This window comes from Cottoperca gobio, chromosome 8, assembly GCF_900634415.1.
Source record: "Cottoperca gobio chromosome 8, fCotGob3.1, whole genome shotgun sequence".
In the NCBI taxonomy this organism is placed as follows: domain Eukaryota; kingdom Metazoa; phylum Chordata; class Actinopteri; order Perciformes; family Bovichtidae; genus Cottoperca; species Cottoperca gobio.
The window spans coordinates 11157192-11168732 of NC_041362.1; the positions used below are offsets into that span (position 1 = coordinate 11157192).

General features: G+C 39.9%; 1 long non-coding RNA gene across 1 annotated transcript in view; it reads right to left on the reverse strand.

Moving 5' to 3' along the window:
• Positions 1–11541, reverse strand: part of LOC115012449 (uncharacterized) — a 130324-nt gene that overhangs the window by 10940 nt on the left and 107843 nt on the right. Inside the window, exon 4 of the long non-coding RNA XR_003832684.1 lies at positions 251–337. This is a non-coding gene — a long non-coding RNA (uncharacterized LOC115012449). The remainder of the gene's footprint in view (positions 1–250; positions 338–11541) is intronic.

Below are 11541 nucleotides of genomic sequence, written 5' to 3' on the forward strand. Positions count from 1 at the left end.
TTATGGGAGAAACATTGCTGAGAGCATAATGTGTTTGAAAGGTTAATGTGTCATATTAAGAGTATATTTTGAGCTAGGGAACATACTATATAGTAATGCTCCCTGTGTTGGGCTAAAGACGAAGACCTTTGTGCATACACCCGCTACAAAACACATGTGCCTTTGCATCGCGTCCTTTTGAATGTCACTGTTGTGCCCACAGACCACGTATCCCTCCACGTATATAATGAGCATATTAATATGTACATACCCAGCCAGGTTAATGCCCTCCTGGAACTCCAATTTCACGGCCCAGTCTCGGGTCCACGCAGTTTCCGCTGCACCAAATGGTGTCCCTCTATCAGATGAAGAGAGAAAAATATAGTTATGAATTATTGAACGGATTGATACATGACTGACAGGTCGGCTGATGAAAGGGAGGAGGGAAAGAAACAGAAAAGGAAGAAAGAACTAAAATTGTTATAGTGAAGTTGATTGATGCTAAAGATAACTTTATGGGAGGGGTTGATGCTAAAACAATACTGACACAAAATATGGCTACAAGGGACTGTGGTGAAGTGGACACAATTGGTGAAATTGCTATTCAGAGCTCTATTTTCTTTCTCAAAAGTAATCCACGGGAAATCCAGCCGATGAAGTCGTACCTTCATAACGTTCAATCAAAGCTCATGATAGCTATGACAGTTGAGCTCATCTCTTTAGTGTCGCTGCTCTGGGAAGACACACAGAGTAGAAAAGCTGGCTGTCTATTGAATACAGACTTATTCCCTAAATGGTAAATATTTTTAGATGAGCTCATTTCGGTAAAACCCGCTGATATTTGTCAGCCATTGAGCGTCAGAGAAATGTTTTTCCGCTAAAAGTCATTGCAAATGTCAGACAGATAAAACAGCTCCCAACCAAAGGAGACAGTGTGATCAGGCTAAATGGTGGGATTTTACGACTGTGTGTGTGTGCGTGTGTGCGTGTGTGTGTGTGTGTGTGTGTGTGTGTGTGTGTGTGAGAGAGAGTCTTGTCTGGCTCTGTCCTGACTTTACAAAATGTCTGTGTGTTTCTGAAGACCCAGACATACCGTATATCTTTTATTACCAGTATTAAATCAGTTGTCAACACAGCCAATATTTTTATCACATCATAAGTGGAAGACTTCTTTTTTTTTTTCTCTGCTATGAAACAAACGCATCAGTGACAACTTGATTCACTGCCTCTGCATCTCATGAGCATTTGATATGAAATTGAATAACGCTTGTCTAACATTTATGATGGAGTTTAAAGCACGCAGGTTTGTTTTGATTTGTTTTAGTGCTCAGGTGAAAAGCTATTCTGATTCCAATGATCACTTAGTATTGCCCCTAGATACAGTTGCACAACACCTCAAGGCTAGAGAACTTTGTATGAATAGAAAGAAAAATTCTTCACATTACTTTTTCCTGCAAACAAAAACAGTGCTGGAGCCAATGAAGGAAATATTTAATGAAAAGATGAACTTTTGAATCCCAACACAATGAATAGTAATCCTCTTTAGAAAAATGTGTTGTTGACGTGCGTCGTAAACAATTGATTTTTATTTCAGCACGGTTGAAGGAATTCTTACTTTAGGAAAAAATATATTTTTTGCCTCAATGTGAGATTATTTGATGGATTAAATCAGGAGCAGTGTTAAATCAGGCGCAATCAGCTTTAAAATATGGTAATTGTTGCGATCAGTAAAACCAAAATGTTGCATGCGGCAGAAAATATACCAGGAAAGCCTTGAATAGAAATATTCAGAGGGAGTTTGTAATGAGTATTTCATCATCAGCTGACTTATTTATTGCTAAGTAATGTTAATGTATTCCCATCAAGGACAATAAACAGGTGATGAAGAGCAAAACAAAAAAAGCCAAATTCAGCCTTAATTTTAAGTCATAAGAATAATGTTGCTTCAAAGATATCAGTACAGAAATACATTAACACATGTTTCTGTAAAATGCAGTAGACCACCCTAAATAATCTGAGATGTAGGATGCTGATGCAGAAGAAGAAGAAGCATTTAAAGTGACCACATATTTCACGACAAACATCCATCGCTACCTTTTCCACACAGACACACCACCACATACATTACTGATCCTTTATCGGATCATCGCCCTGTATTGACACCTCTAGTAGTCGCTCTCGTCTTCACAGGAAGTAACAAGAAACTATATTGCTGCTTTGTAACGCTTACAAACCCATGAGTCATACTCTTGAGAACATCTTTCCGTCACAACCAAAGCAGTTTGAGACGCAAGGTATGATAATCGTGGATATAAGTGAACATCATCACCTACAAAATGCACTTTTAGGTCCAGACGCTTTGAGTCTGTGAGTCAGAACTCCTGCTGCATCTCCTTCAGTGCAGCTCCCACAGCTGTACATCCTAACCAGGAAACACAAATAAAAAAACAAACATAACCTCAGCTGAAACATCACTGGTGATGTCAACACTTTCCATAACTACACAGAAGTTCACAGCAGCCTCTTACAAAAACACAGACTGTACAGCTGGTGAATAGCAGATAACAAAGACTTTAAAAATCTCTGTAACTATTACACACAATATGAAACATGAACACTTTTGATATCTCTGACAGCAAAACCAAGTAAACAAATAATTGGGGCAAATAAGTGTCAGAAAAGTGTAGATTGCACTGGTGAGAATGGCTCTCTGATGAATGCCATCCAGCCTACTTTTTTTTAACAATATTGCAGATATGAAACAGAACACACTTTTGACAATCTCCAACACAGCGTGTCCAACATTTCTATGCCTTCTGAAGGACAGTCTGGAATTGGCTTCCTGAAAAGCACACATGGGGATTTGTTGCAGCCGCCTGCATCAAGTTATATGTTTCTACTCTACTTGTGGTTTGTTGTTATTTGCAGTGCAATTCCATTCAGACTCGCACACAAATATTCATACACATACAGTACCGTATACTATTTCTTTGTGTGTGTTGTTTATTTGTGTCTAAATATAAAGACTTCTGGTGAAGCCTGTCACACCGGGACAGTATTTCCAATAACCTCATAAGGAAATTGTTTTTCTCAAAGTTGCTTCAGATGATGTCACACATGAACATTTGCAGAGGAAGTGACCACACTGTTAATATGAAACAATGTTGTAATCAGTGACTACTGTTTCCAGACACTATTAAAAAAAACTGTCTGGTGAAAGTCTAAAAAAGTTTTTTTTGTAATAGGTCAAAACACTCATCCGTCTCTGCACAGAAATAACACATTATTTATAGAAGGTATAGAAATAAAAGTTGTTGTTGCATCTTTTATTCATCAATTTGTACTCATTTATTATCATTTAAGTAGTGTACAATAGTAATATTAATAATCCTGGTGCAGTGTATCATTGAATGTACAGTATGTTGGATGGATTTGTGTTCATAATGACGATACTGAAGTATGGAGATAAAATCTGAATTTCAATAATACAACAAATCCTGTATTTGTTAACATTGCAGAGATTGCACAATATATTTGCAACTGTGTTGTGTGACATGTATTTCAAAATGGGCACATATAATTCAGAAACTATAGCTAAAATAAGCTCAGCTTTCATTTTCCATTCACTTTTAGAGTTTAAGATCTGTGAATATGGCATCTTAAATCTGACCCACTACCAGGCGACGGCCTCAAGTTGCTTTAGTCTCTACATGCCGTCCTGTTAATGCAAAGCGGCTCCTCGGAGCAGACTCATCGCCGACAAGACGACAGCCACAACTGAGTACGATGAAGATCAAAATGGATTGGCGCCTCGGGTATACATTTACATTTCTCAGAAGACATTTGCACATCTGAGTGTATGCGCTTGGAAATCTTATTTTTGCATCAACAAGTCTTAGTTCAAAGTTGTAAAGATCAGAGAAAGTCTTGATGTAATTACCATAAAACAGTATAAATACAATTAGATTGACGCATCAATAAAAAGGTAACAATATGTGACCATGGCAGTGGACATGACTGCAGAACATCCGATATCAATAGACTGAATCGTGAAGAGGTTCTTTCAAAAAAATAAAAGAAGCAAACAAAGCGAGCACAAATAGCTTCATGTGAGTATCAGTGGTTAAAATGCACAGGACTTTGCCACAACCTGCGTCGGTAATCAAAGAGAAATAAAAATAATGATATCATCTCTCGGTGCCATTCTACGGCTCAAAGCAGCGACGTGTCGTGCCTCTAGCACTGACCTTTCTGGAACCTCTTCCCTAGCACACGTATTTTACACTTCAAAGTCAGCAGTTAAATTATTCCAATTAGGCCCGAGGCGCTATTCTGTTCGTACCAATCTGCTGATGAAAGAATTTACCAAGCCTATCATCCTCCCGAAAAACTCATTGCGGTTGTACTATACATATTTATTGGACTGATGAGGGAGGAGGTCTGGTTGTCTTCGCAGCAGCATTTAGAAGATTGTCCATTGTTGGATTCATTGTTTAACATTTGTTGCAATTATGCATTACGCAAAGAAACAGCACATGGGTCTCAGATATTCATGATGCAGCTACGATAAAGTTATGTGATCCAAACAGAAATGGCTTCTCTTGCTCCTAAACGGAAAAAAACGCTCATATGACTGATGACTTCTGGAGCACTGTGTGATTTATATTTATGGCACCGAACAGCCTGGTAAAAAATACAGACAGATGGAAGCTTATTGGAAGCGTTTTACCCCTCGTGGATTTTTAGACTACTCTATTGATTTCCTATGCATTGCACCAAGGCTGGCTGAAATAAACTGCATGCTGTCCATGCCAGTGGAGTAGGTCTCTTCTCTACAGTGCTGACTCTCTCCTCATCCGGTAAGCATTTCATCCGCCTTTGAAGGAGCAGAACCAAGGGAATTATAGAGGGAAAAATTGACGATAGAGACTATTATGTCTTCTGTAATATCCATTTCCCAAACAATAATGTCGGGGAAGTAGAAGTAATGAGAGCAGAACAGTATTACCCGACCATCTGCGCTCTTCCAACACTCGGCCCGTCTCTTCTCTCTGGGATGCTTTCTATTTACTCCATCAGGCTCATGTACTCTCTCGCTCTCTTTCCACATCATTTCCTGCATCATTTCTGTCGTTTCACCGTCTGTACTCTCAGATTCCCATTATGGCCCAGCCTTTATTCATCACATCTTAGTATCTCTCGCAAATACACCTATGATTCAATCCAAATCAATTTATCAGTCATTGCGGGAGTGGGAATGATGAAAAGTCTTCCTCGACCTCTCACGCTGTGCACATACATCTCATACTGTACATAAACATGTCTAAAGGGCTTTTGGAGTTCACGGTGTCAGCAGAGCTTCATGGAAGATTGTAAATAATATATGTGATGGTGTGGAAAATGCTACTTTTGTTATCTATTGATAACGTGTCCTTGTCTGGTAGATAGATAGATCTAATAGACCACACCAGTTACAGATAACAAACTCACTTCTAAAATATGCACGAGGAGCTTTACACTGGGTAAAGGTTTTGTTCTTCCATTTCCATACTTTGAAGAAAGAAATCCCATTATAATAACAAATTATAATAACAAAATTACTTCGATATGGCTTTTAGTAAAGTCAATCTTTAAGTGACTTTTTTCCCCCAGATATCCCACAGTAACATTTAAGTGTGAGCTACTTGCCACCTGGGAGCTTGTTCATCTACCCACGAGATATTCTGAGAATAAAAGTACTTTCAAGATAATTAAAGTTGAAAACAGCAAATTATTGTACACTTTAAGAGGTGTGTTTGTAAGGAATTTAGCAATGTTGTTTATCCTCCATATGTGCATGGGGTGCAAAAATATTGCTAAACATTTTTAGAATGAAATGAAATCAACAACACCTGTGGCTCAGGAGGGCAGGTGATGCCTGGATCCTCAGGTGCACATGTCGAGGTGTCCTTGTACAACACATGGAACCCCAAATTGATCCTGATGTTGAGCTAAATGCTAACATCGGCACGCTTACATGACAATTCTGACACGCATGATGTTAAGCAGGTATCGTGTTTGACCACGTTCACCATCTTAGTTTAGAAAAGTTAGAGGATCACCAAAGGGATTGCAATTGATCCTGAGGGCAACTGTAATGTGTGCAGCAAATTGTATTGCATTAAGAGGAATATGAGAAACAATGGAGAGCTGTGTGTCACCTGGTCATGTGTTTAAGTAAAATGCTTTTATGGAGTATGTCACTTTCAAAGTTTCACATTTAAAATGCTTTAATTCATATTATTTCATCTTCCGCTCTCTCCTCTAAAAGCATTAAATGTTAGATGTTGAGTGGGTACAACAGCACTTAGGGTGCCCTGTTGTCTCACCTTTGTGGAAAAGAAGGCGCTGTGACATTTAGGCCTCCGTGTTCTGAAGGCCCAGCTGTGACAGCCGGTCAGGGAGCGTTACTGAGTGGAAGTGGAAGTGATTTCCTGACCCCCAAACTTAAAAGCGTTGTCTTGCTCATGATTTTATAAGCTTACACACAAGCTTCTTTTCACTCGGCAGTAAATAAAATGTCTTACACGTGACAAATATAAATAAAATGTGGAAATAATGATGCGTTCAAGTGTAATGGAGTTGTGATGATTGCGTCTCTTCTTCCATTCAACCTACACAGGAAATGAAGGAAACAGTGACATGCTCATCTACTGTAAGATCTTTTTCTTTCCCTTTACAGTGGCCAGCGTCCAACAACAGTCATAGTGGTTTCTGAGCAACCCCGGTTTGGCCAAAACCATGGAGGGGGAAATCCACGTTTTTGCCACAGCTGACCACACACACCCACTCGTCTGAATTCCACAGCTTGACCTCAAACGTACATCAAGTCAACACAGACTTGTGACAGCACGTCACGCAAACAGCACCAGCCCGCCACCCACACAACCCCAGATACTCAAGGCTCTCATTAGGCCCCGTAAAAGTCTAAAAATACACTCGCTCGTGCAAGAGGTATGTCCGCACACATGCATGCATACAAGCAGACACGAGAAATTGAAGTCACATGAAATACAAAAAATATACGGATTCAAAAGATATTATACCGTGCACAAAATAATCTGCGCTGAAATTAAACTTTTTAGAAACGTATGTATATTTATTTAAGAAAAAACATGTAATAAAATGATAATATCACAACCAGAGACACTCTCTGCGTCATAACAAAAAATGATCATGCAGATTTTGTCAGACCTCCTCACGCAGCGCACAGCCCCTTGACATGTGTCACTACTCTGTGACCAAACCAAAGTTGCGGTTTCACAGTCATCGGCCACAAGAGTCTCTACATTTATTCCATTTTTCTGTTTGAGTGAACACGGAGCTCAAAGTTCACATAGTCCACGGTACGGTAACTCATGTCAGCAAGTCTCGCCGTGGCCGCGGTCTCAAAATGAAAAGTTTTGAAGGGTTGTCAGTGGAGAATTGCACACATTTAATATGTATTGCTGTATTGTTTTATATGTGCTGTATGGGATTTGGATGATTCATCAAAAATAAGATTGAGTTGTGGTTCATTTGCTGCCTGACACTTCTCTGTGACTGATTCCGCCCTGTGTTTCCTGCGCTCTCATCCATGGCGTGCCCACCTTCCACGCATGCACACGTTTTTTCCACCCTATTGAAGACACTAATGCTTTTATCACAGCTCAACTGTTTTGTGCTTCTTCACCCCCCCCCCCCAACCCACAACCCTCCCCAACTTCATCCTTCTGCAGTTTTTGAGCAGAGCTTTCCCCCTGTGCCTATTTTGACAAAAGAAATTTGCACACGCTTAAAGAATGCGATGAACGATGGGAGAAATGTTGTGCGCTGATGCAGACGTGTGCTAATGCGTATTCATTTCATTGAGTAGTGTTGCTTGGCGAAGCCATCGTAGCACATACCCGGGGTAATGGCTTGACAAATCAGAGCTGTCAGACTATCCACACTTGCCACTTCTCCTTCCCCCGCAGGTAAAGAGAGCTAAGTCACCAGGCGTGAGAGCGAACAAAGGAGGACAGCACTTCACCTCCGAACAACCATAGGAGAATACTGGCAATTTGTCATACGGATATTAACCTATTTAAAGACAAATTTATTTAATATGCAAGCAATTTGTTGCCTATTGAAGTAAGGTGAGAGGAAAAGTGGCAGGTTACATTGTGAGGTTGATGAGATGTTACCATGGCAGCATAGCTGTTTGTTCGGTCATAGAACATAAACGTCTCTTGAAAATTAAGTTTTCTTTTACAACTAAAAAAAAAAGAGGAAACTATTAAAATTCACTTAGGCAAAACATCTACACTACTTTGTACAGAAATGTACCCTATTTCAGTTCATCACGATGAAAAATGTCTTTCATAAATATTCACTTTAAACTCTTGGGAGTATTTGCCATTGCCATAAAAGGTTTCATGAAGCAATTAAAATGGAATGCACTTCCTTGGATGGATTTCCTGTGGAGGCTCTATATTTGGCCACCTCAGCATCTCCGTTGGTGCCGCAGCTCAGCATGGTGGCTGCTCTGACAGCCTAAACATTCCCTGGGAGGCGTCAATGTTTGAATGTAGCCCTTCAGACATTAAAACAACATGCCTGGCTCAACGGAAGCTCACATAACTGCAGCTATAGATGTAGTCACATAGTAAAAGAACCCTGATGTTAAAACTAACACAGCTACAGTCGATGCAATAGTAAAAGTCTAAATCAGAATTGATCAAGAAGGCTACATAAATTGGTGAAAGTGAGATTAAACAACCCTGTGTGTGACTGCTATATATACTCAGCAGATATACAGATTGATACACATGTACAGGGATTAGGAGATATTGTGGTTACTATATAGAGAATATATTAAAATACTGAGCCAACACAGACCACTGCAGTTAATTAAAACTGGGCATCTTCATCTCTAGATTGTCTACCTGTCTACCCTTAATCCAAAGGAGAGGAGGAAGAGTTAGTCTGAGCAGGTTCTGTCCTCTGGTCACATCACGTGACCTTTAGAGAATAAAGCAGCTGCTTTATGCGGAAAGGGATCGGCAACATCAAAATTCAAAAGCATTCAAAATGACGATGTCATTCCACCGTTGATATCTGCGTCGATTACTTTTCCTCCAGTTGCTCCCATTAGAGAAGCAATGATATTCCTGCATCACATTTGGCTCCGACTGTGTATGAAATGCAGCGTTTCTCCTCTGCATCGAGGATTTAACAACTCCAAGCTGAGTCATTCCTCTTAATGAATTTAATCGCAGTTCTCTGTTATGTGTCTGCTGAAACTGTCATATGCTGCACCACCAAAGTGGTTGCGATGAGAACCTACAGGGCTTTCAGTCATTGACAACACCTTTACGTCACCTGGCGTGAGATAAATGCCATTCAGCCAAGATAAGATGGTAATGTAGGACAGTTGCTATCAGTCCACTCTGTTTACAGCGTTGTGCAGTCAAGAGAAATAGTATGAATAGTATTTTTGTCCACAATAATATGAAAGATGTGTAGGAGGGCACTGCACATAATTTATATGTGTGTCATATGTAACAGATAAGGTTAAACGCTGTGCTGGGTGTGACACATGTGCAAGATGGAGTGAAACAGATACAGTGTGAATACATCTAGGTGAAGCTATATTTCCCCTCTGATAACTGTTGCTGTATTGTGAATGACTTCTGTGGCACGGCACAGTATATGTCGTTTCAGAATAAATATCGCAATGTGCACATGTGCAATAGTCCCATTGGAGGAAGTGCAATGTCAAGTGAAGCAAATTAACACGTCATGCTACAACTTATTTTGCTGCTCGATACAAAAGGAAAAGATTAGCCATGACTAATCTACAAGAGAAGTCTGTCTGATCATTTACTCAAAGTTAAGGTTTCTTAGATACACAGAGTTTGCTGCTAGAGAGGGACATGCAGGCTCTGCATGCACAGCGAACCACCAATCACAGTCATTATTAATCAATTTATCAAATAACCAAAGCAAGCCCCGCTATCCGTCGACCTCAACCTGAAAATGAGCGAGGAACAGGAGAAAAACACAGAAAAAGAAACGATTTGGACCAAAAACAAGAATATTGTTTCCATTGTTTGCTGTCATTTCCAGTAACCTGCAGCCCGAGTCTTAAGGTGTCAAACTACATTTCTCACAACTCTCGTTTCTCATAATCCACTCGTGCCACCTTTTGAATACCGTCAAATATCTACTTGCATTCAACAACAGCTGCAACAATTAGTCCATTAATCGGTTAATCTGTATTTTTCATAATTCCAGTTTCTCGCATATGAAAATATGATGCTTTTCTTTGTTATATACGAGAGTACACTGAATATCTTTGGACTGTGAGTTAGACAAAACAAGACCTTTGATGATATCTTCTTGGGCTGTGGTGCCATTTTCACTATTTTCCGACAATTTATCGACCAAGCGATTCAATAAAATAATGGAAAGATTAATCGATAATGAAAATAGTTAGTTAAGTTAGTTGCAGCTCTACATTCAACAGATCAGGAGAACAATAATCATCAACATATTCATGTTCTCCTGCTCGACAGTATGTAATAAAAGACATTGGCTGTAATCTGCTGGAAGAGCTTTACTGGTTTAACTGACAGACCATGCAATCGTTATAACTGAGCGCCATGTCACATTACATTTTGTTTGTTTTTTGCCTGAACAATTTCTAATGTTCTGGTTTCATTGTACTCGAGCATAAAAATTATCATTTGGATCTCCGCTGAAGTGTGCAAAACCCAACTGCTGCCGGTGGATGAAATTGTCACCCATAATGAACATTTGCGTCTCCATTTAATGCAGTTATATTCCTGGCATGTCATAAAGTTATGCTGCTTTGATCACCAACATAGTAACAGGAACTGTACTCAGACTTTACTGTAAACCGTTGCAGCACCACTGCAACGCAAGATGGATGTGACGTAATTAGCATCCTGGTGTAGCCTCCACAACACCTTGACCTAAGAGTATAAATCCAGCCGTACCTGAGATACAGCAAGAGTAAAACAATCACTACTCTGATTTGAGAGGTTTAAAGGCCTTGGAGGGAACTGGATGGAGAGGACACGTGTTAACACAGCCAAAGGGCAAAACTCTTGTGGGAAAGGTGTTTTTGTGTGTAATGAGGCCAAGGTAAGAACACAGTATTGCAGTGGTAACAATAGAAAATTACGATTCTGGCTGTAAGTGATTTGGGGCAGTCGGTCTACTGATCTTCCACACTGACGGTCCCTTTCCATCAGATTTACTTGTCTCTCCCTTCCTCTGTATTCTCATCTCTCTTCATGAAGCACGAAGGTAATTGATTTAATTTGTGCTACACAAGCTAATATTCAATCACCGCAAGCTCCTGACCTTTTGAGTGTGAACCACTTAGCGGTGCTAATTCTGTCACCATACGAAGCAGTGTTGTGTTGAGAGGCCCGCTAGTCCTCTGCCACCAGGCAATAATGCTTTATCTGCTTAGCTTGCTAAATGAAGTGTAAAATTAAATGGCACATGGTTTGTTTTCAAGATTTTATGAGT